This window comes from Periplaneta americana, chromosome 2 (genome assembly GCF_040183065.1).
Source record: "Periplaneta americana isolate PAMFEO1 chromosome 2, P.americana_PAMFEO1_priV1, whole genome shotgun sequence".
Classification (NCBI taxonomy): domain Eukaryota; kingdom Metazoa; phylum Arthropoda; class Insecta; order Blattodea; family Blattidae; genus Periplaneta; species Periplaneta americana.
In genome coordinates, this window is record NC_091118.1 from 194,381,745 (window position 1) to 194,409,005 (window position 27,261).

The following is a 27,261-nucleotide window of genomic DNA, read 5'->3' on the forward strand; positions in this document are numbered from 1 at the left end:
CCATGTTATGATTATTTTTCAATTTAACTTCATTCTCTATATTGTACGCTAATGTGCTGTAGACAGTGTAATATGCACTGCATAATGAATACGTCCACATGGACAGCTCAGTTCGTGAGTAAAAACACTCATTGTTAATACGGTACTGTGCTTTGATTAAAGAAAAACCTAATGAAAATGATCAAACTCAAAATCGCGATATTTCCTAGTTTACGTAAATGGATGAGCTACTTTTCTTTCCTCCTATACCTAGTAAAGTGATTTGTTTGTATATTACGCCAGTATCATCGAACTCCAGTCGTGGAAGGGGGTAGCAAACGGTGTTTCCGGCTCTCAACCGTTAATGCAAAGATATAGCCAGGTTAATATTAGAAATGTTAGTAAAAATAAAATGATGTCCCTGTACAACTCGTACATTTTCGTCTGCTAGTCACGATCTTTGTTTAGATATTACATGTTATTGAATATAGAGCCAAACATAGCAGCTATGTAGGATAGCGGCGGGCGACCTATGATAGGACTACACATATTTTCTATGGAGAGCATTTTAAATCAATCTAAGCCAGTCTGATGTGTTAATACAATTACATTTTACATGCTCACTTAATTCCAGGTTTGTTAATAACACATTATTCCACCTAGTAGACTTTTTTAAAGTCGTATTTCGAGTCCCGTACGTTAGTACAGGTACAATTTGCTTTATGTCCAGATTCATTTCTTCTATATACTGTATTTTCTTCAAGCTTGGAATAACTCCTTCCCTGTTGTATTTCCTTTAAGTGCAATGACATCGAACAAATATTCTTATACAGAGAGATCCTTCGTAACTCCGCGAGTAAACATTACCAATTCTACTGTATTAATATCAGTATTTTCTCCCAAATCGGGAGATTAGACCACTGTTTATACATATTTTATTTTATTTATTTATTTTATTTTATTTCTCCTTATCCTCCTTTGTATTGTTCGTGTGGATAATTTCATACTGTTAAAAACATCAGATTATTCGGGACAAATATTGTTAGCAACTTTATTCAGACATGTTTTAATGAACTGTCCTTCATTATAGCACTTCAATGTTTTTACGATTTCCAAAGTAATAACATAACTTGCATGGAGTTCCCTTTGACTCATATCTTGTTTTATCCAATTTTAGTACCGGAACTATTATTTGAATTTAGTTATTTTTTAAAATGTTTTAAATGCTTCGCCCCGTCCATCCAAACAAAAAGAAAATTATGTTTATATTTATTTTCTACTGTACACATTTCCGTTTACAATTACATTGGATATGTTCATGCTTACCTATGATTTCGTGATAATCTTATGACGTGTAGTAATGTCGCTAGATGTTTGATTTATAAGTGCCTATTAGAATTTTGGAACACAAGAGGCGTCTACATTGTCATCATGTACACAACAAAATATTGTTCCTCCTATTCTTCCTTAAACACGCGTTTTCGAACAGACGTTGAAGGTTTTGAGAAAGAAGCAATCTAAATACAAGCAGGTAACCCGCCACTGATAGATGCCTGTGTACTGGAGTTGTAGGGGAGATGGACGGAAAGGAGGGGGTGAAGCAAAGACAGTCTACTGCGCTGCCTCTGCGATGTCAATATTGCTAGTGATCACGATGACATTTTCGCCGATCCTGGTCTAATGGGATCAATGAAAAACTACTACGAAAATTTCAAAGAATAAATATGTACAGCTACGTATTACCAGGCAGTACATCTCACTTGACGATATGTGTCGGAGGAATAACAATTGTTTGTATGCATCTGAAGTCTGATTAGTGTAATACGATGCCTATAGCTAGTCGGCGATGTATGGAATGGAGGGGGGAAAGGAACTGGCTGTCTTTGGCAGTTGACTAACAACAACAACAAACAACATCTATGTGAAAAGAGTAGAGTAAGAGTTTATTTAGAAGCTGCAACATACACGTGTCTGCCAAAAGATACAGAATTGTTTACAATTTTTTCCGCTATATACCTAAGAAAAAGAGAAAGCGTACTTGTAAAAAAATGGATGTCAGCAAAAATGTCATTTTGGATATAGGAAATAACAGTAGAAATATCCCATGATTTGTGTTATTTGAAAAAATTATGGGTACCATATAAGTTATTGTTAAAGTAATAAAACAAAAAGATGAGTATATTTTTTAATATAAACAGAATTTTTTTCTACATTTATGCTCGACCATGCCGAAATGCAGTAATTATACACCTGGTAGCAGACCTTTAATGCATTTCATTAAAGTACACCTACTCATTAAAGATCAGGTCTTTCAGCCAATGACGACTCAGGTTACAACTGTTCAGCCAATGACAGGTCAGCTTTCTACCGTTATAAAACCGCAAGTATCGATTATTCTCGGATATGCAATCGAAAGAGAATTAGCGAAAAGTCACGGAGGCTGGAAATTCAATACTGTCGCAGAAGGTTATGTTCTGTCACTATAATAATTAGCGTGAATTGTAAATAATATTCAAATAAACTCAATTTGTCATCTCGTTTTTCAATGTCTAATTTAATTTCAATGTTATCTCTGTAGGTTCTTATGGCCTAGCAAGGTCAATGTGGACATCTGTTCCTGGGAAAAAGTCAATACTTTCGCGTCTGCGCACATCTCACAACATATGGGACATTGGTCAAGGTCAGATACAAAGAAAATTAATAATATCAAGTTAGAAATATGGTCGAGCATAAAAAGTCGTATGAAACTCGCCTATAATGGTAATTAAGAAGCTCGTATGAAAATTATGAAACTCGCTTGCGCTCGTTTCATAAATATCCACTCACTTCTTTATTACCTTCATTATAGGCTCGTTGCATAATGTACTATTATTATATTTAAAGATTATAAACACTTTAATTATAAGTTATTTCTAACTACTAAAACGGAAAATTTTATGGCTGACATCATTTCATTCTGTACTTCTTTAGGAAGTTTATATGTTTCACGCCATTTAACAAAAGTTTTTGTTATATTACTGAAGAACAACTATTGTGACGGTAATGTTATGAACAGGCTTACGATCCGGGACACTTTAGCAACCAATGTACGCATAACTTGACTATAGAGATCCTTGAACATAGTAGACATACTAATAATAATAATAATAATAATAATAATAATAATAATAATAATAATAATAATAATAATAATAATAATAATAATGTATGACTTGAGGCTCTCCCGGCGTTTCATATAGAATAATAATAATAATAATAATAATAATAATAATAATAATAATAATAATAATAATTTTTTTTTTATTTTTTTTACCTTGGGGACTTAGTGAAGTGAATTTTTAATGGCAGGCAGAGTAACTATCTCATGCCCCCATGTTTTGATTGCTACCAGTGCACTTCATTAGAACCAGGTACCCAGCTTCGAAGCCGTTAGCCCTGTGAACTTACAATATATTTATGTTCCCCTATTGTCATAATTGAGGGTTGGGTCATAATTGAGGGTTGGTAATAATAATAATAATAAATAATTCTCTATTTATACTGGCAGAGTTAAGGCCATGGGGCCTTCTCTTACACTCTACCAGGTCACAAAGTATACAAGCAGTTAAAATTTAACAAAAAGTTAAAGAACAGAATACTACCCTATTACAAAATAATAATAATAAAAATAATAATAGCATAATAAAATCGACACTAAAAACATGAAAATAATACCATAATAGAAAAAAGAAAGTAAAATATATTGGAATATAATGAAAGCAACTCATTTAGTACAAATGGTTAATATGTAAAAACGTAAGGAAGAATATATCAAAATGAAATGTAATAAAATAATAATAAAAAAGAAAAGAAATACAAAAATAAAATAAAATTCACGATAAAAAGGCTATGATAATAAATTCATCGGCTGATAAAGAGAACAAAAAGGGGAACGGAAAGAAAAAGAAATATATAGCCTATATTCTTACAAAACTATAGCAGAGAAAAGGGCTTATACTAAAAGGAATCTAATTCAAAAAGTGCAATTTTAATTTATTTTTGAAACTAGACAACGTCCGACAGTCTCTGACATGTTGTGGTAGAGAGTTCCAGAGATAAGCTGCAGAGACGGTGAAAGATGAAGAATAGAAGGATGTTCTGTGTTTAGGAATGGAGAGTGTGATATGGTATTGTGAGCGAGTATCTATTTCGTGATATGAGGACAAAATGTAGGAAATGAGAAGCTAGGTAGCTAGGGTTAGAGGTTTGAAGAATATTGAAGAGTAAAATGAGAGAGTGAATAGTTCTTCGCTCTTTGAGACGGGCCCAGGACAGCAAATTTAGTGAAGGTGTGATACGGTCAGATCTACGGACGTTGCAAATAAATCGAACACATGCATTACGAACACGCTGTAGTCTGTCTGTCAGTCTCATGTTAAGGTCAGTGTAGAGAGTGTCACAGTAATCAAAATGAGGCATCAAGAGCGACTGCACTAAATTCTTCTTGAGAAGCAACGGAAGGAAATTTCGAATTCTTTTTAGTGCATGAATTTTCATCAAAATTATTTTACATATGTGTGTGATTTGAGTATTCCAACTTAACAAACTATGAATGTAAACAACGACGTCAATGTGCTGCTTCATATTCTACTGTTAATAGTACAATCTAGTGACGGTGGAAAATGAAGTAGGATACATACCTCACAAGTTTTCATGTCTCTCGGCAACGCTAAAGGCGTTAGTGTTACAATGAACAACCATGTAGTACATACTTGCAACTAGATCGAAAAAACTGTTCGCTATGAACTGAAAATGCATTGTGATGGCCTGAGTTCGTTTCGTAGGGAGAGACGGAAGAATACTGTACCTCTGATAACGAACCGGTTTGTAGACTACGCACAGGTAAACAAAACACACCGTGCCGCTTCATTCCATCTATACTTCGTTGCACTGTTAACTTCACTTCTTTCTTAAGTTGTCTCGAATCCTAAGCCTGGTTATGAATATTATATCTACTTTGAAAGAAAAAGGCTATGGTAACTAAGAAACACTGTCTGTAATGTATGATTTCAACAAGAGTTATATATCATTATTATTCTTATTATTATTATTATTATTATTATTATTATTATTATTATTATTATTATTATTATTACATTATTATTACTTACTTACTTACAAATGGCTTTTAAGCAACCCGAAGGTTCATTGCCACCCTCACAAGATTAATCCAGTCTCTATCATCATATCCCACCTCCCTCAAATTCATTTTAATATTATCCTCCCATCTACGTCTCGGCCTCCCTAAAGGTCTTTTTCCCTCCGGTCTCCCAACTAACACTCTGTATGCATTTCTGGATTCGCCCATACGTGCTACATGCCCTGCCCATCTCAAACGTCTGGATTTAATGTTCCTAATTATGTCAGGTGAAGAGTACAATGCGTGCAGTTCTGCGTTGTGTAACTTTCTCCATTCTCCTGTAACTTCATCCCGCTTAGCCCCAAATATTTTCCTAAGCACCTTATTCTCAAACGCCCTTAACCTCTCTCAGAGTGAGAGTCCAAGTTTCACAACCATACAGAACAACCGGTAATATAACTGTTTTATAAATTCTAACTTTCAGATTTTTTGACAGCAGACTGGATGATAAAAGCTTCTCAACCGAATAATAACATGCATTTCCCATATTTATTCTGCGTTTAATTTCCTCCCGAGTGTCATTTATATTTATTACTGTTGCTCCAAGATATTTGAATTTTTCCACCTCTTCGAAGGATAAATCTCTAATTTTTATATTTCCATTTCGTACAATATTCTAGTCACGAGACATAATCATATACTTTGTCTTTTCGGGATTTACTTCCAAACCGGTCGCTTTACTTGCTTCAAGTAAAATTTCCGTGTTTTCCCTAATCGTTTGTGTACTTTCTCCTAACATATTCACGTCATCCGCATAGACAAGAAGCTGATGTAACCCGTTCAATTCCAAACCCTGCCTGCTATCCTGAATTTTCCTAATGGCATATTCTAAAGCGAAGTTAAAAAGTAAAGGTGATAGTGCATCTCCCTGCTTTAGCCCGCAGTGAATTGGAAAAGCATCAGATAGAAACTGACCTAAACGGACCCTGCTGTACGTTTCACTGTGACACATTTTAATTAATCGAACTAGTGTCTTGGGAATACCAAATTCAATAAGAATATCATATAATACATCCCTCTTAACCGAGTCATATGCCTTTTTGAAATCTATGAATAACTGATGTACTGTACCCTTATACTCCCATTTTTTCTCCATTATCTGTCGAATACAAAAAATCTGATCAATAGTCGATCTATTATTATTATTATTATTATTATTATTATTATTATTATTATTATTATTATTAAACTCGTATAACGATATGGAAGTTTCAACGTGGCTAACGAGAAAGAAAGCACTAAACATGCGCAGTATATTCTAATTAGAACTTGGAAAATTCAGGTGGCCCAAATTTTGTTTCTAGGTCTGTACATAGATGACAATCGCAAAATAACTTTTAAATAGCAGAAATGCTGAAAACGTTTATTTTTGCTAAAATATCGAATATCTATATAGGCCTACAGGTGCATTTTTATAATAATTCGTAAAATTATAAACTAAGAATATATGAATCCTAAAATCTAAGAAATTTAAAAACATTATATGAAGTTTATTATAGGGGAAAGATTACTAAATGCGGTATATACCTGTACAGGCAGAGGAAATTTCGAAAATCATTAACAGCCTCTCATCAGGAAAGAATTCTATTATCACTCCCTTCATTAATTTGAATCTAACAGTTCAACCTTAGTTCGTTCCCACGGGGAATTTAATTCAGAGTATATGGACCTTCCCCGTTTAAATCAACAACTCTCGGACTGTAAATTTACATATAATATTAAGGGCCGACGACCTGCACCTTAATTTAGGAAATTGCGGTCGTATTTCAACTACCGTACTGTTTGCAAAGATAACATTTAACTAGAACTTGTGTGTTGCGCTGGGAGTGCAGGAATTGATCCCTGAGGAGATTACAATAACAGCCTAATTTTTCCGCTTTACTTCCTTTGATCAGTCACCGACAACTGACAAACTGCCAAGTCTGGCGAATGAACGGGAATACAAGATTGTTGATGAACTAACTTCCCAGAAGATACAGCAATGACAGCATTCTGCCTGTTAAATATTAACTCAATTAGCCATATGCAATAACTGACAGCGTTATCCACGCCACGGCATGTACAATTTTATATAGCTCAACTGAAATATGTTTTTATATTGACTTAATCTGTTTACTATGCATTGTAAATTTTTGTTTAGCATAACTGATGAATTGTATGTGCTGTAAATTGAATAGTATACTGTATAGGTCAACTGATGAATTGTTTAAGCTTATAAATTGAATTAATCTACTTCATGTGAATTGTACAAATTTGTATAGCTTAACGAAAATAAGTTTGTAAATTGAACTAATTTGATTGTATATGTTTGTATAGTTTGGCTGATGAATTGTATATGCTTTTAAAATGATTACTAGTCTGTGTAGCTCTACTGATGAATTGTATATAGGCCTGCTGTAAATTGAATGGTAGTCTGTATAGCTCAACTGATGAATTGTTTATGATTATAAATTGAATTAATCTACTTGATATTAATTGCACAAATTTGTATAGCTTAACGAAAATAAGTTTGTAAATTGAACTAATTTGATTGTATATGTTTGTATAGTTTGGCTGATGAATTGTATATGCTTTTAAAATGATTACTAGTCTGTGTAGCTCTACTGATGAATTGTATATAGGCCTACTGTAAATTGAATGGTAGTCTGTATAGCTCAACTGATGAATTGTTTATGATTATAAATTGAATTAATCTACTTGGTATTAATTGCACAAATTTGTATAGCTTAATGAAAGTATGCTACTTTGTATTGTATATATTTGTATAGTTTTGGCTGATGAATTGTATATGTTTTAAATTGAATAGTAGTCTATATAGCTCTATTGATAAATTGTTTATGTTTGTAATTTGAAGTAGTCTGCATGATATGTATTATCAATTTCTGTATATCACAACTGGTTGAATTGTTTATGCCTTAAATTTAATTAAATTGTTTTGTATTATAATATAGCTCAACTTATGAATGATCGTTTGCGTTTGTAAATTTAATAATCTGATTGGCTATGTATTGTATACTTTTAATAGAGCCATCGATGTAGCTCAGTCGGCAGACTCGCTGGGCTGCTGATCCGGAGCTGCGTTCGGGCTTGGGTTGGATCCCCCTTTGGTCTTTGGTTTCTTCCGAGGTTTTTCACAGCCGTGGGACTGAAGCCGGATGGTTTATGGCGAGTCCTTGGCATCAACTCCCTTTGATTAGATTACCGCCCTTTTGATTTGATTACCTGGTTGGGTTTTTCCGAGGTTTTCCCCAACGAAAAGGCAAATGCCGGGTAATATTTTGGCGAATCCTCGGACCTCACCTCATCTCACTACATCTCGCCAAAATATTGTAAAAAATTGCACAAAATTGTAAAAATGGTAGAAAATTACTAAATTGTAAAACTATAAAAATTTGTAAAAATTGTAATTGTAATATTGTAAAATTTTGACTTGTTCCACATCTTAAAGCTTCATTGCTCATGTAAGATCTATGGAATAAAATTAATGAATGAATGAATGAATAAGACTTGGTTACACACGTGTGAAAAAGCACACAATGTATGTGAGCCAATATAGATGAACATTTATACACACATTTCACATACCGTAAAGTGGGGTGACTTTGAACGCCAAGGCGACTTTGAACAGTAATTTAGCGCCTTTCTAAATTAAATGCTGTACCCAATTGCGAAAAAACTGAACTAATTTATTGACAAATTAAACAGTTTTTTCGCAATTGGGTACAGCATTTAATTTAGAAAGGCGCTAAGTTACTGTTCAAAGTCACCTCAGCGTTCAAAGTCACCCCACTTTACGGTACGTGAATACGTGATTACTCGCATATGTACACTTGTATATCGTCTTCGTTCCTGCAATTACTCCTATGTGACATATTTATCGATAGTGATACAGCAGATAATAAAATCTCCTATATGTAATTCTATTTCTTTCTTTCGAAAATGTAAGAATTCACAGTCTCCTATGCACTACTGCTATAGAAGAATAAATGTGTTTTCTCTTCCTACGGAAAAATTTCATATTTTGTACACAAGAGTTATTGCAGGAACAACGATTGTAATTACACTCATAATTACATACATACATACACAATGGGACAAAAAAGGCACAAAATTAGAAATACTCTATTTTCATAAATAAATAACAATAATTAATAATGAATAGGCCTACACTTTTGGAAAGAGTAGACTTTAAAGATGAGCAGGACTTTTTATTATGTTTTTTAGGCTCAATTAAAATCTTATGGAGGTCAATACACAATGATGCGAAAAATGTGGTTTTTGAAGACAATTTATTACTTCAAAATGCAGAAACTGAATGTTGGTAAATTATTAATGATCTTTCAAACAATCAAAATTAAAAACGATGCTCTACGTGACCGCCATTTTCCCGCACAACCATTTGTAGGCGTCTTCTCCATTGTCCAATAGCACTGGATATCTGTCTTCGATCAAGCCGGTCCCTACATTCAAGAAGGCGTTGCCTTAAATGTTCAATATTACGAATTCTTGTTTTGTAGTAAACTGCTTTTTGTAGTTGCCTCCATACAAAATAGTTCATAGGATTAAGATCTCGTTTGAAATTCCAACGGAAACCATAAAAGAATCTGAGAAATGCGATCTTTCACGCAATAATCTCTCAGGAGGAATATCATGTCCGTATCTTGCTAATCAATCGTTGTACACTTGAAACAGACCATTCTCGCTGAGCGCAGTTCCTTACAATTTGACGAGAAGACAAATTATCGTTTTGGTGCAAATGTTTAATGAAAATCTTGTGTTCGTTCGTTAAGCGACCCATTATTCACAAAATGAGAACTCAAAACGGAAGAAAACAAATGATGATAGCACAACAAACGGCTTGGCCTGCTGAACTCGTAAGACCATAATGCTTAGTTCGGCATATACGATCGATTTTGCATTGCCTTACAAAAAATAAAAAATAATGTTTAATAAATGGTAAAAAATTATATATTCAGTACTTTCCCGGTCTACAAGGACTGTGAAATTTGCCTGTGAAATGAACTTTCAAGTAAAATCATTAGCTACTGGAATATAACCATTTAAATTTTGTGCTTATTTTTTTTGGCCCACTGTGCACACATACATACATACATACATACATACATACATACATACATACATACATACATACATACATACACACAGTACACTGCAAACGCACAATTACGCTTTACACTTCTGCTTAGCATGTCGAAAATGAAATCTAATAATATTAATGTAGACATGCGGTAAAACATCACAGTACAAAGTTTGTTATGAATTAGGATGTACAGTATATAGATATATTTAAGACTTTAGTTTCTAAAGGCTTGAATGTTAACGTTACAAAGTAAGTATGCTGCTTTCTTCACGTGTATTGAATGATGTTGCTTCATACCCATTTCACATTTGTAGGCTTTAAATTTTCGCCATAAGTTTGATCCGCTGGGCTATTCCATCTCAAATCGACCGAAATATACAGAAAATTGACCTTGCAATTTTTAAATACGATGAAACTTTTTTTGTACGTAGAGAACTGTGATACGATGCTTTGTGCAAAGTTTGAGGCATCAGAACTTAATAGTGTTTAAATTAAAAATATTTATATTTATCGTATTTTCATAAAATTTGTAACTTTAAACTGATGTGGCTCCGAAACCCTTTCACCCGATGATCAAAATCATGGTTCATTTTGATGCTGAGAAATTAAAGTTTATATTGACATGTAAACAGTTTTTCTTACTTTTTATGGAAATGGAGAAATTTAGATTTTTCTTCATTAAGATGCCTTCGACCACGAAAAAATATTTTTAAAATACATGATTAGATTCCGCATTGAAAGTACAAATAAACACGTATTTTTTACTGATGCACCGTTGATAAGAAAGTATTGAAAATATAAAATAAAGAAAATAAATAGTACGCGCGTGAAGTAACCAGCTGACTGTGAGACGGGAGCTAGCCGAGACAAGCAAGGCCAGGAGACAAACACGTGATGTTTCGTCTAGTAGCGCATAGCTGGTCTAGCTTTATTACAAGTTTTCATAAACACAGGAGTAAAATGACACCCAACGCTCGCTTATATTCAGCTCTCGGCCAGTGCGTGCGGTACTGCGCCGTTCAAGACCAGGCGTGTGAAAATAATCTATTTAATACCCTCAAAACTTATTGCCGAGCCACTAAGCAAACAATGCCGAATCCCTCTTAATAATGCAAGATTTTTTCTCAATATTTTTTACATTTTTACAAATAGGCAAAAAGCCTAAAAGTAAGTAAAATCAGATTATCTGTCTCTCTGTTCACAATAAAAATAAGGATTACTTCTTAACATAACCTACTAAATGTCAGCTTCAAAATGAGCTCCCGTTCAATGTTCTACAGTAAATGGTTCCAGAGTTCTGAGCGCTGAAAGAGGCTTGTTTTTATAAAATACGCTAAATTTGCCGCTCAACAGTACGAAAACCGTTTGACTTTCGATAGTATATTTTTGAAAATGCACTGTCCTCAGCACCTTGTATAAATAGAGAAAAAATTAGAGTATTAAAAAAATGCGAGGTTTTTTACTGATTGATTTCATATGGAATAGCCTCGCTGTTAATGTATCGTGTACTCCTCTTCACGCAACGATGTAGGAGCAAATAAAGTTGTGGTTAAGTGCAAAATTGTACTTCACACATTCTAAGAAACGGTTACTCCATCTCCAAGAAATGAAGTGCGTTGTTGTAAAGAAATTGTCAAATGCTGGTTCCGTTATATCACTATATCTGAATAAGGTATCGCATCGCAACACAAAAATAAAACCTACATTGCAATGCTGGCAACAACAAACTGTAAAGGCGGGGGTTGAATTGAATTGGGCAATGGTAATCATCAACTGATCAAACGCTGAAGGTAAATGAAGGTAGAAACTGAGATGTCACTGTCTTTGCGCGTAGTTCAAGCTTATTCATGACAAGTTTTATGTGAACAACAATTTACTTCAGCAATAAGTAAAGTTCAAATCTGTAGATGTGAGGTTAAATGTTAAGAAATTGGTCATGCAACATCGTTATTATGGCGTTTTAATTCCTTTTCATGAAAGAAAGATTCCTCCTACAAGTTATAACTAGGGATCGTAAGCCATTTGTAAGTAAGTATACCACAAACTACTTATTTTGTAAATAGTGTATAAAGGGACTGTCAGACATTGACTATACTTTCAAAAGCCGATTGTCAAAAACACTGCTTTTCATCTCTAGAATACGATCTTTTTCTACGGCCATATTGAAATGAAGTTATTATGCATTGAACATCTGAATCGAAATGAAATTCATTTCGATACAGGTTATCATTTTGATACATATTTCTTACTTCAATAAATAACATATGTGGAGTGTCGTTTCAAATCGTATTAAATGCAGAAAAACAAATTTTACAGGAAACGTAAAAAAACGTTTCACGGCTAAGATAATGGAAACATTTTAAATATCTTAATATCACATTTTAGACATTGTGAAAAGACACCAAATGTAATAAACACTGACACTGATTGTTTAATATAATGCATGATATTGTCAATTGAAGTTTGCACTTAATACGTTTTGCACCGACACAGTGTATTTAATACGTTTTGAAGCGATTTTGTCACATAATACGATTTGCATCTATAAACCACGCTGAATTGTGCCCTGTCATTTGTCAGTTTTTTTCTGTGGTTCTTACAGCAGCATACTACGTAGGCCGATACATCAATAGTTTTTATTGCTTCCTGCTGATAAGGAACGGTGAGTTTCTTACCTGCAACCTTTCGAACGGAGCTGCCTAAAGAGACATACTTTGGATCGTGCGGCCACCCGGGTCGATCTCTAACTCACATTGCATGTAAATTTTAAATAATTATGGCATCTACAGTATGAGTACAAAGTTCCGTTACCCCCTTAAATATCTGAAATACCTCAAATATGCACACTATTGATGTAATTCTGGTCATAATTCAAACATACAAACAAAATAACCACTGTACACTAACTGTGTATACCTAAGTATCTAAAGAGTATGTTCCCCATTATTTTCATGACACAAAATAATATGGAGTAATGGGACTTTTTGCCCACCCTGTATGCTTTATTCTTCAATCCTTATACCGGTTTATCAGTATTTTATTAAGCTCTATAACAAAATTATGAAATATGGTTTGAGCACTTGTATTAATTACTGCAATATCTAAGTAAGCTTTAATAACAAAATTACAATATTACATATTTTTGTAAGTTTTATAATAAAATTATAAAAAATATATTGTAAAGATTTGTATTAAAATACAGTATTACAATATTTAAGTAAGTAAGCTTTGTAACAAATTTCTGAAATGTGGCGTGAACACTGGAATATGTATTAATCAATGCTTTAGATTGCACACACAATTTCATTAACATTTTAAATTCTACTTATACGTGATTCTTCATGCAAACAATCAGATTCTTCATGCTCATTGTTTTAACTTTCACTAATCTGATTTGTATTAATAAAAATATTTATCTTTTATCTTCTTTCTACTCCCAACAGATTTCTCACCAACGAGCACTGAACCGTCCATGGTAGATACTAATTATGAACAGTGATAACAGGTCCTCAAAATGTTCTAAAACAGCGGCAAACGCAATATTGGCGGGAAGGTGCACCACGCTCGCCAACGGTGTTCATTTAAGATTTTAACTAATGGGAGTTGTACATAATACGATTTGATCCGACACAGCATGGAAGTTGTACATAATACGATTTGATCCAACACATAATTTTCATCATAGAAAAAAGGCGGGAAAGAATACGAATTGCTCCGATATGAGATCAGGGTCTTAAAGAATACTGTCTCAGCTGTGCGAAATCACTTCAAACTAAATTTCGACCGAGGATGTATTTAATACGATTTGAAACGACACTCCACATATGCCTTTTCATATAAATTCTTTGATTTTGCAGGAATAAAGTATTGCTCACTTTTATAGCTTCCTCGATTATTTACATTTCATAAAAATTGCTTGAATCAGACATTATTCAATGATTTTTATATTTCAGTTAACGTTAAAACTCGCAGAAAGTAATTGTGATTTCATTTATTTATTTTCGTAACTATAGAAACTGCAAATACACGATTCACTTGCATTCTTTTGTTTCCCAAAGTCTCGAACGTCACTGTTTTCTTTCCCACTATCTACAACCGTATTCATACTTCCGTATTGTCAATATAAAGAAGTAGACTACGTATCTAAACATTAATTTTAATTTTTTAGTGTATTTATTAATTTTTGTCTAGCGATATGACGTTCGGTCCGCTGCGTCGAAACTGACTCCGGCACTCGTTTCTCAATAGATATCATTATTATGATCGTAGCATAAACAACTATTCTTCAAATTTATAAGATTTGTAGAATTGATTTTTATTTTTGATATATCAATTGTCCTTTATTATGTTTATAATATCTTTGATATAAATTGTCTCATTTAACACTAAATTGTAATTGTTTAAATCCTTGAATAAAATTACATGTAACTAACAACATGCACATTATTATTATTATTATTATTATTATTATTATTATTATTATTATTATTATTATTACACTGTTTTCTGCTTTACAGTCATTTATATTTGCTATGTATTTTTACACTGGTTGAGTGGAAGAGAAAACCTTATGGTCTTGACTCTGCCAGTAAAAATAAATCTATTAAATTAATTAAATTAATTAACAAATAACTTAAATAATTGTTGGAAAGATCATCGTAGTACCAGTCTATATCTCTAGCATGTATTGCAAACAGTATATGAGATCTTGTTTTCAATCATGGATAGAGAACGTAAATGTTACCATTAATGTATAAACAAATAAAAGTTTTACTTTACAACACTCAGTGCTGTAAAGTTGGTCATTACAATACTCGTTTTAATGTTATGTTTCACTTTACGTTATCAAAGCTGATAAATTTATATACCATGATTCATCACCGCCTCAATCACCAACATCATATTCACTAAACATTTTAATCAGTTCAAATGAATAAAAACCATACAGGCCTACATGACACACGACAATAGAAACAGAATCACAATAGTCCACGACCTACTGATACCCGAAGATCCTACAGACGTGATATGACCTAGATATTAAAGCGTGCACAAATGAAAAAAAAAATCAAATCTACCAAGTGAATACAAGAACTATTATTATTATTATTATTATTATTATTATTATTATTATTATTATTATTATTATTATACTGTTTTCTGTTTTACTGCTATTTATATTTGCTATGTTTTTTACATTGGTTGAGTGGAAGAGAAGACCTTATGGTCTTGACTCCGCCAGTAAATATAAATCTATTAAATTAATTAATTAAATGAACAAATAACTCAAATAATTGTAGGAAAGATCATCGTAGTATCAGTCTATATCTATAGAATGCATTGTAAACAGTTCATGAGGTCTAGTTTTGAATCACGGCTAGAGAACGTAAATGTTACCATTAATGTGTATAACAAATAACATTTTTGATTTACAACACTCAGTGCTGTAAAGTTAGTCATTACAATACTCGTTTTAATGTTGTTATGTTTCACTTTACGTTATCAAAGCGGATAAATTTAATACCATGATTCATCACCGCCTCAATCACCATCATCATAATCATTAAAAATTTTAATCAGTTCAAATGAATACAAACCATACAGGCCTACATGACAATAGAAACAAAATCACAATAGTCCACGACCTATTGATATACCCGACGATTCGACACAAGCGATATGACATAGATTTTAAAGCGTGTATAAATTAAAATATAAAGAAAGAAAGAAGTATTGAAATCTAACAAGTGAATACAAAAACTATTATTATTATTATTATTATTATTGTTATTATTATTATTATTATTATTATTATTATTATTATTATTATTATTGTTGTTGTTGTCACTACCTTATTAATGAAGTGGCACACACGACGCTGGTAGACGGGCATTCGTCAACACATCACGGACAGCACCACATACCTTCCTGGCAAAGAGAAACACAACTATTGGAGTGGTGAAGCCACTTCCTTCCGTCTGAGCGGTCCACTGAACAGTATCCCTCCCAACAGAGGCAGCGTGTGGGGGAGAGAGAGAGGACAATGATATAAGAGGCGTTTAACATGACATGACGACACAGGGAGGAGCTGTCCGGCCGCTCAGCGGTCACTCGCAAAAACCAGGGCTGCGGCGCGGCGTCCCTGCTCGGTAGTATACTAAGCGCCCCACTCGGATGCTCTCGTAAAACTCATTATGCATCAACAATAACATTGTACACACACACTAAAATATGTAAAAGGTACCTCAATGCACTTTCCAACTCGTTTGGTAAATAACTGTTTTGAAGTAACCCCATAAACTATATTGGGGTCAAATCCGGGGACCGTTGAGGCCAAATAGGACAACCATGGCCAATCCATAAATCTCAGTATAACGTACACCATAAAATGAAATATTTTGTACTTCATAATGAAAAGTACTTTATTCCGAAAACCATGCCTTCTGACCTACCGTTACCAGTTGTTGTGTCGCAGGGCAAATTCAAACACACAAGTAGGCCTACACTTTAAGGAATTATTAAACTTTACAATAAAACACTTAACACTAACAGTTTTAAAAAATAAAAAAGAAAATCAAATGACGAAAACTTTCTTAAAGTAAGAACTAGGATGACCTGAAGAAATCTTTTATTTTTGTTTGAAGTGTTCAGACCGCCCAACTTGTTTGTTTAGTCAACTGTCCGAAGACAGGTCTGAACCTCATAAGTGATACCAACAAGGCACCACTTATGAGACAATTAAGCCAGGAGATAATAGGGTAAGGTGGCGAATTTCTTTCCCCCGCTATTGCATACATTTACTTACTTACTGGCTTTTAAGGAACCCAGAGGTTCATTGCCGCCCTCACGTAAGCCCACCAATGGTCCCTATTCTGAGCAAGATTAATCCATTCTCTATCATCATATCCCACCTCCCTCAAATCCATTTTAATATTATCTTCCCATCTACGTCTCGGCCTCCCTAAAGGTCTTTTTCCCTCCGGCCTCCCAATTAACACTCTATATGCATTTCTGGATTCACCCATACGTGCTACATGCTCTGCCCATCTCAAACGTCTGGATTTAATGTTTCTAATTATCTCAGGTGAAGAATACAATCAGTCCCATTCCGAGGCTTATTTGAAGGATTCGTAACAAGCTGTTTTTTACGGTGATGGGTTGTTAGCCCTTCGCCCAACCCCCAAGCAGGAGGACCACCCCTCATCGGCTGTCCGCAACTGCTTATTCATATATTCACAGTTACCCTCCATATCTGGAAGCCGTCTCTTCGAATATAATAATAATAATAATAATAATAATAATAATAATAATAATTAAATGCCAATAATGTAAATAGTAAACAATTTCAATAATAACCCCCCTTGACAAAATTCTGCATAGGCCTACGTCACTATATTGATAGTACGTATCTCTTTCTTTGGATAATACACTCACGCAAACAATACGCAAATCACAGAGTTCTTTTTCCACATGTTTTTGTTATTATATTATTGTTGTTTAGTCAACTGTTCGTAAACAAGTTTGAACCTCATAAGTGACACCAATAAGGCATCACTTGTAAGGAAACTAGGCCAAGAGATAATGGGGTAGGGTGGCCAGTTAATCTCCCTTTCCATTGCATACAACCGCCTATTAGCTAAATATTACATTAATCGGACTTCAGATGCATACAAACGATTTATTGTTCTTTCTTTGACACATATCGTCAAGTGAGATGTACTGCCTGATAGTAGATGCACAGTACATATCTGCCAGAACCTCAATCAGAGGTAACATTAATATGATTATTATGATTATGATGATGATGATTATTATTATTATTATTATTATTATTATTATTATTATTATTATTACGATTTGTATTAGTATTACTATTATTATCATTGTCATTGTTTGTTGGTGTTTAGTCAACTGTCCGAAGACAGGTCTGAACCTCACAAGTGATATCAACAAGGCACCACTTATGAGGCAACTAAGCCAGGAGGAAATGGAGTAGGATGGCCAGTTCCTTTCCCTCTCCATTGCATACATCGCCAATTAGCTACATGTTACACTAATCAGACTTCAGATGCATACAAACAATTATTTTTCCTCTGACACATATCGTCAAGTGAGATGTACTGCCTGATAATAGATGTACATATCAGCCAGAACCTCAATCAGAGGTAACATTATTATTATTATTATTATTATTATTATTATTAGTATTACTATTATTATGGTTGTGAAACTTGGACTCTCACTCTGAGAGAGGAACATAGGTTCAGGGTGTTTGAGAATAAGGTGCTAAGGAAAATATTTGGGGCTAAGCGGGATGAAGTTACAGGAGAATGGAGAAAGTTACACAACACAGAACTGCACGCATTGTATTCTTCACCTGACATAATTAGGAACATAAAATCGAGACGTTTGAGATTGGCAGGGCATGTAGCACGTATGGGCGAATCTAGAAATGCATATAGAGTGTTAGTTGGGAGACCGGAGGGAAAAAGACCTTTAGGGAGGCCGAGACGTAGATGGGAGGATAATATTAAAATGGATTTGAGGGAGGTGGGGTATGATGATAGAGACTGGATTAATCTTGCACAGGATAGGAACCGCTGGCGGGCTTATGTGAGGGCGGCAATGAACCTTCGGGTTCCTTAAAAGCCATTTGTAAGTAAGTAAGTAAGTAAGTAAGTATTATTATCATTATCATTGTTTGTTGTTGTTTAGTCAACTGCCCGAAGACAGGTCTGAACCTCAAAAGTGATAACAAGGCAACACTTATGAGGCAACTAGGCCAGGAGATAATGTGGTATGATGGCCAGCTCCTTTTCCCCTCATTGCATACATCGCCGATTAACTACATATTACACTAGTCAGACTTCAGATGCATACAAACAATAGTTCGTCCTCTGACACATATCGTCAAGTGAGATGTACTGCCTGATGATAGATGTACATATCAGCCAGAACCTCAATCAGAGATATTATTATTATTATTATTATTATTATTATTATTATTATTATTATTATTATTATCATTGTTTGTTGTTGTTTAGTCAACTGTCCGAAGACAGGTCTGAACCTCAGAAGTGATATCAACAAGGCACCACTTATGAGGCAACTAAGCCAGGAGATAATGGAGTAGGATGGCCAGTACATTTCCCTCTCCATTGTATACATCGCCGATTAGCTACATGTTACACCAGTTTGGATACAAACAATTATTATTATTATTATTATTATTATTATTATTATTATTATTATTATTATTCCGGGTAACGACAATGATGGTGATTTTAAAGACTGTAATAGTATATTTAATCCCTTAGTACAGTAACTCTGCTTACAGCAACATCTGCGCTGTTAGAAAACTAGCCACGGGCACCTTGAAGGATTTGTTTGACGGCTGATTTGAATAGACTGCATTCACATCACACAAATACACAGCGGAAATAACACAAATACACCGGAAGCTAAACTGACGAAATACAGGCTACTGACCAGCTACGTGTGTCACCTTGTCGTCCCCGCTGACCGTCCCAATTTGATGGGGCCACGGGGTTGCAGTCTCCTCCTTGCCTTGAACCCATCCCGTACTCCTTTCTGTCCACGGTCCAGCGTGACGGCGCACACACTAACATCGAGCCTGAGTCCCAGTCGGAACTACCACTTCACTTTGTTATAAACATGAACTTCCCTGTTTTAAACGCCACGGGAAACTTCCCTTAGGTTTTCTTGTTAATGTTACCAGGGTTCGGACTTTTAGCATTTATTAAGGACCATTTTAGCCTTTTTGTACGCAGAAACAGTGGCGATTCTTCCATGAAGAATATGAGGATGATTCTAAAGTTTAATTTCGTCTCTCTGAGGATAGAAAACATTTTAATTACAGATTTTGACTTTTAATGCATCCCGACGTAATAATTTTCTTCAAACTTCCACTTTCTGTCGTGGGTTGTCGCCACATCTCATACCTTAGAAATGCGAGGCGCATCCAGAAAGTCCAGGACTGCCGAAAGAATATCTGAGGTTGTATTTGATCATTTAGAAAAATTTAACTGTAGCAAGAAATTAATTGCGTATGCTCTATTATTACTTAACTTACTTACTTACAAATGGCTTTTAAGGAACCCGAAGGTTCATTGCCGCCCTCACATAAGCCCGCCATCGGTCCCTATCCTGTGCAAGATTAATCCAGTCTCTATCATCATATCCCACCCCCCTCAAATCCATTTTAATATCATCCTCCCATCTACGTCTCGGCGTATGCTCTATTATTATTATTATTATTATTATTATTATTATTATTATTATTATTATCATACACTCTTATTCTTATAATATAAATTGCGGAATCCCGCAGGGATCTACTTTAGGACCTCTCCTATTTATTATATTTATAGCTGATATATGCAAAAGAACAAGTTCTGACTGTTTATTATTTGCAGACGATTTAAAAATTTTTCGTACAATCAAAAGTAGTACTGACTGTCAATCACTTCAATGTGACATTAATTCAGTCGCTAAATGGTCGGAAGAAAATGGTATGACAATTAACGTATCCAAAACTAATGTAATAACCTTTTCTAGAAAAACTTCTTCACTGAAATTTAATTATTATCTAAATAATGTACTAATTAACAGAACGGATTGCGTAAAAGATTTGGGAATATTCTTTGACAGTAAATTGTATTTTCATAGTCACGTTGATTACATTTACAATCACGCAATCAGAATGCTAGGAATACTACGGTCAATAACTTATTCTTTTTCCACGCCCGATTCTCTTTTAATGCTATACTATACATTGGTGCGATCGAAACTCGAATATGCATCTGTAGTTTGGAACTCGATTACAACTACGGACTCGGCTAAATTAGAAAATATACAAAGAAAATTTATATCCTTATGTTCATTCAGATTTCTGCCCATTAATTCCGGGTATAGTTATGAGAGAAAATGTGAATATTTTAATTGTCAAAATCTATATGCTAGACGCCATGAGCTAGATTATCTGTTCTTTTGTAAAGTCCTCAAAGGTGATATATCCTGTGACTCTTTCTTAAACAATATTACCTTACGTATTCCAACAAAAGATATGAGAGCCCACAAACTTTTCTATATTAGAAATTCGAAATTTCTTTCACCAGTCTCCAGATGCATTAAAAATGCCAACATGCATGGCTGCGAATTCGATCCCTTCAATGTATAGACTTTGTTTGCTCTTGGCAACGATTTATCATTTATGTATTCTTTTAGGCATTATACTCAATTATCATTGTCTCATAGTATTCTTAGTTATCCATTCATCTTCATTATTGTAATTAATTGTAATTATATTTATGTGTAATAATTATTTTTGTTTTATGTTTTTGTTATATTTATGCTGAACTGTAATTGGCCACTGGCTGTTGTACAGCACATTAAATAAGTAAATAAATAAATAAAATAAAAATTATTATTATTATTATTGTTATTATTATTATTATTATTATTATTATTATTATTATTATTATTAGTTTCTGTGTTGGTCATCAATCTCATATCCTATATATAAAAAAATATTACGAGTCGCCACTGTGCAGAAAATAGTTATTTTTTTAGGTTTTATAAAAACAAATTAACACACGATCTTTTATTACACAAATAATGAAATAATTAATAATGGAAAACAGGCTAACTTATTTTTTTTTACTGATCAGTGAAGTGAAATATACGATTAAAAAATTTAACATACAAAGGCAATATAATTATTACAGTATTAGAACACACATTGAAAATCATGTTTAAACCATACATGTTTCAGTATGTGCGGTCCTATCTTCAGTGGTCATCTGTAAGGAGAATAATCTCTTGATATAATGTTACTCAGAAATTACATGTCTGTTACAAACATGACTAACGTATTGAAATATTTTTTTTAATTTAGTAGGTTATTTTACTACGCTTTATCAACATCTTAGGTTGTTTAGCGTCTGAATGAGATGAAGGTAATGATGCACCGAAAGTTATCCAGCATTTCCTCATATTGGGTTGAGGGAAAACCCCGGAAAAAACCTCAACCAGGTAACTTGTCCCGACCGGGAATCGAACCCGGGCCACCTGGTTTCGCGGCTAACCGCTACTCGGAAATATACTCAACTCGAAAATAATTGTGGATATAAGTAAAATCCGATGATCAGCATAAATATTGAATAATTGGAAGAGGAAAGTTCTATCTTGAACCGAGACTTCAACTCAGGTCTGCCAGCTTTAAGTGCTGGTGTTCTAACCACTCAGTTATCCAGGTTTAACTCCCATTTCAGGATAGATACATTTTTAATTATTGAAACTAGCCAACAGAAGGTCTGGTCTGAAAGCTAATACAGTACTTACTTAACTGTTTATTTCAAAGCCAACTTACTTTTGACAAGCTGGACAGAAGATTTTATTTCATCATCTATTGTAAAATTAGAATAGTCCCGTACCAATTTTCAAAGTAAATTTGTGTGCGATTTTGCAAATTTCGGCATGCCTAAACTGTAACTGTGCCAAGAACAAACAAATCAATATCACATTAGAAATGTTAACGAAGAACGAAATTAATAATTTTATTCCAGAACTAGCCGTACCCGTGCGCTCCGCTGCACCCGTTAGAAATAAATATAAAGTAATTATATAATTAAAATAGGACATTTGATCCAGGGAACATTCGTGTTTGATAGAAGGATAAATCGTTTAATATGTTACTTCATTTAAATTGTATTTAAATAATTAAAATGCGATCATTTTGGTCCAGAGAGCACTCATTTGGTGCAATGACAATCCCTTTAACATGTTTCCTAATTTTTATTACATGCATCCATACTTTAATGATGACTGAATATCATTTAGATTTAATGTGTATACTTTATTTTACTTGCTGTATGTTTCCATTGGATTATGATGATAACTTAATTTTAACCCTTGTTTTCTACGTATTCAGTAAATGGCGCTTGGCCCACTATGGTTCTTGAACCCTTCAAATAACTTAAATAACTTAAATTATATTATATTATATTATATTATATTATATTATATTATATTATATTATATTATATTATATAAAAATGTGTTGATAACGGATGTACACCGATAAGTAAGTTTTTAATTTGTTATGGGGGCTCTTGAATCTCAGCAGGAACAAATTTTATTTTACAACAGCGCAACATAATCTGCTTGGCTCATTACCCAATTTTTTTTGCATTGCATTTAATGCATATGTATTTTATGTATTTTAACACGATTCAATTGAGCATAGTTAAAATTTGGATTATAAAATAATGGAATGCTAAGCTAACATATTATTAATGCATACTAAATCAATACACTCTTGCGGTTCGTTAATTCTCTGAGATAAACATTATTTTAAGAAATACAGGAAACGAATACACAGAATAGCCTATCAAGTTGTTTGTGCATAAGAAGCTATTTTAATCTTATCTGTCCTCAATTCACTCCGAAGTTACTGTAATAACATTTTAGCATTATGTCCATATAGAGAAACTACACTTTCCAATGGTGAAATAATAATTAATTACACAAATCGGTTAATTTAGCTTCCGATATTACTTCATACAAACACAGAAACATTCTCTGTAGGCTATCTTTCATAGCTTTCGATTGTTGTTGACCAAGGCCCCTTATAGACGAATTCATTTGTTTATTTCATTACACCGCCTTAGATGACAGTTATTTTAATCTTGAAAATCATTTATCTCATTAAATATCACTCCTACCAAACTTTTCAAAGAATAAAACTTATCGGAAATTATTTTTAAAGAAACGTTTGTTATGTAACATTTTTCACAAAAATCAATAATAAGCGAGATATTTCGATTTATTTAATTCAGACCCCCTTATAACCCCCCTTTTAAATAATGTATTTTGAATGCCATATAGCCTAAAATCTAAGTTACAACGAACTTAATTTATATTCCAATTTTCATCGAAATCGGTTCAGCCATTATCGCGTGAAAAGGTACCAAACATACAGACAGACAGACATACATACAAAAAAATTTCAAAAAAGCGATTTTCGGTTTCAGTGTGTTTAATTGTATATGTTAGGACCAATTATTTTTGGAAAATCGAAAATTACCAGAAAAATTTCGGCTACGGATTTATTATTAGTATAGATATGTTTCATGCAGCCATGTACGTGGTAACTGACAGCTTCAATAATTTTACTACTACGGTTTCCACTACTGTGCACAAGATTGGACTCGGGCGATAATGTGTTAATGTTACCATAATTTAAGTGTATTGCTGGAGATAAATTAAGATAAATGCAAACAGAACGGACCATGATTATTGGGAGAAGATTAAAGAAGGTAAACTTACGAATTCAAAATGAGGCAGTAGAGCAAGTGGACAGCTTCAGATACTTGGGGTGTACTATAAGCAGTAACATGAGCTGCTGGCTTTTAAAGAACTCGGAGGTTCATTGCCGCCCTCACATAAGCCGCCATCAGTCCCTATCCTGAGCAAGATTAGTCCAGTCTCTACCACCATATCCCATCTAACTCAAATCTATTTTAATATTTTCCGCCCATCTACTTCTCTTCCTCCCCAAAGATTTTCCAATTTACACTCTATATGCATTTCTGAATTCAACTATACATAGTCTACGTGCTATATGCCCTGCCCATCTCAAACGTCTGGATTTAATGTTCCTAATTATGTCTGGTGAAGAATACAATACGTGCAGTTCTGCTTGTGTAACTTTCTCCATTCTCCTGTGACTTCATCCCTCTTAGCCCCAAATATTTTCCTAAGCACCTTATTCTCAAACATCTTTAACCTTTGTTCCTCTTTCAAAGTGGGAGTCCAAGTTTCACAACCTACAGAACAACCAGTAATATAACTGTTTTATAAATTCTAACATTTATTTTTTTAAGCAGACTGAATGACAAAAGCTTCTCAACCGAATAATAACAGGCATTTCCCATATTTATTCTGCGTTTAATTTCCTCTCGAGTGTCATTTATATTTACTACTGTTGCTCCAAGATATTTTAATTTTTCCACCTTTTCAAAGAATAAATTCCCAATTTTTATACTGTATTTACAATGTATTTCTTAATGACAGTGTGAATAATATGGCCTATAATAACGAAATACAGGGACATCATTTTATTTTTACTTCAATTTTTATTGTACCTGAGTTTTTGAATGTACTTCACTCCCACCCCTTCTACTAATGAAGTTCAACCGTCCTCCACACAGATCCAAGACCACATATACAGTCATAGTAGCCTTACGGTCATAGTAAACAGTACGTTCCAAAAATATGTTCGCGTTTTCCAGTGACGAAAGAGCTTTCAATATTGAATCATTTTCGCACAGGTACTGTCGTCCATTTGCCTACGTCGCATCCCGGTTTCCCCCACCTGCTTCTATTCGCCACTCTGTAAAGACTAGTGGCTGAGCTGTCTTAGATATTTTCTGAGAACATTAATTTCTGTTAGGAATTAGACGTCTACGTAATATTATACAACTGTTTAAAATAACTTAAAAATGGATTTCGTTAAGTAATTAACTGTCACGTGATTTCCTCCCTTTCTACGACCCTGCGACATAACCACTTGGACGGACAGTAGATAGCATGTCTGAGTAATTTTATCTTTTCGAATCGGCCAGAAATGAAGATTGAATTTACAGTACGTAAGGTACTCTTTTATAGAGTAGGTACAGAATTATTTCAACATGAGTTACTGATACGGAGTACGAACCTGGTAATTGGAATTAGGTACAATAGTCTTTAGTGCGATAATATGCACATTAGAACTGAAGCCTGTATCGAAATGAACGGCCACCATTTTCAAAAATGTGTTTAAATATCCTTATTACGATTATTTTTCAATTTAACGTCATTCTCTATAGTGTACGCTAATGTGTTATAGACAGTATAATATACACTACGTAATGAATACGTCCGCATGGACAGCTCAGTTCGTGAGTAAAAACACTTATTGTTAATACTGTACTGTATTTTGATTCAACAAAAACGCAATGAAAATTCTCAACTCAAAAGCGTGATTTTTCCTAGTTTACGTAAATGGATGAACTACTTTTCTTCCCTCCTATACCTAGTAAAGTGATTTGTTTGTATTTTACGCCAGTATCATCGAACTTCAGTCGTAGAAGGAGGTAGCAAACAGTTTTTCCGGCTTTCAATAGTTAATCCAAAGGTATAGTCAGGTTAATATAATTTATTGATAACAGGATCAAGAAAGAAATTGATGCGAAACGCATGAAACTTGTATTACTGCATTCATTTAACCGAGTCAGCAAGCCACAAAGCAGTGCCATGGCTATTCTGTAGAGGTCAGTGAACTCGAATCAAACTCATTGCCTCAGCAACATCTCCTCCCATGTTTTGTATCACTTCGCCCGGAAAATTCTTCGAGAGGAAGAAGTTCGTCTTGTCCGAATGATGGCGAGTCCTGGAATGAATCCAGATTTATACCGAGTAATGTGAAAGTCTGATACCCACGCCACTTGCGCCAATTTGTCACATCCTTCAGAAATTGAACACGGGCGCTTTGTACTACTTCAAGCAAAGCCAAGATTTCTCCATCATGTATACACGTTAGGCGTGTAGGTCATAGTTCATGGGTAACAACACAACAAAATGTTTAGAACATATTACTGGCACAGGGACTTCGTATAGCGAGCTAAAATTCCGACAATATACAGATTGGGAGTGAAATAATCCTGCAGTTTACAGAGCAAATAACTCATGTTGTATGTACCACAAAAAAAAGTAATACAATATTGGTGGAAAGTCCACAGTTTTCTCAGAAAAAAGTCCCCTCCCGCAAATTTTTAACAGCCTCTTATTCGGTAACTATTGCGAGTAGGATCGTGATTTTTGTCCATATCGAAAGAAAATCCAATAAAGAATCATTTATCTCTCTGGCGTATTTCAATAGCGTGGACGGTTTTCGTGTAAATTTAATTTTAAAACCACTAATTTCAAGCCACAGAACGAT

The 27,261-nt window shown here is 34.0% G+C and overlaps 1 protein-coding gene across 1 annotated transcript in view; it reads right to left on the reverse strand.

Moving 5' to 3' along the window:
- The window catches only part of bdl (borderless), a 191,576-nt gene extending 175,257 nt beyond the window's left edge, over positions 1-16,319 (reverse strand). Inside the window, 1 exon segment of the mRNA XM_069819236.1 lies at positions 16,111-16,319. The gene's annotated coding sequence lies outside the window, so the exon portion shown is untranslated.
- Positions 16,320-27,261: the final 10,942 nt, after the last annotated feature.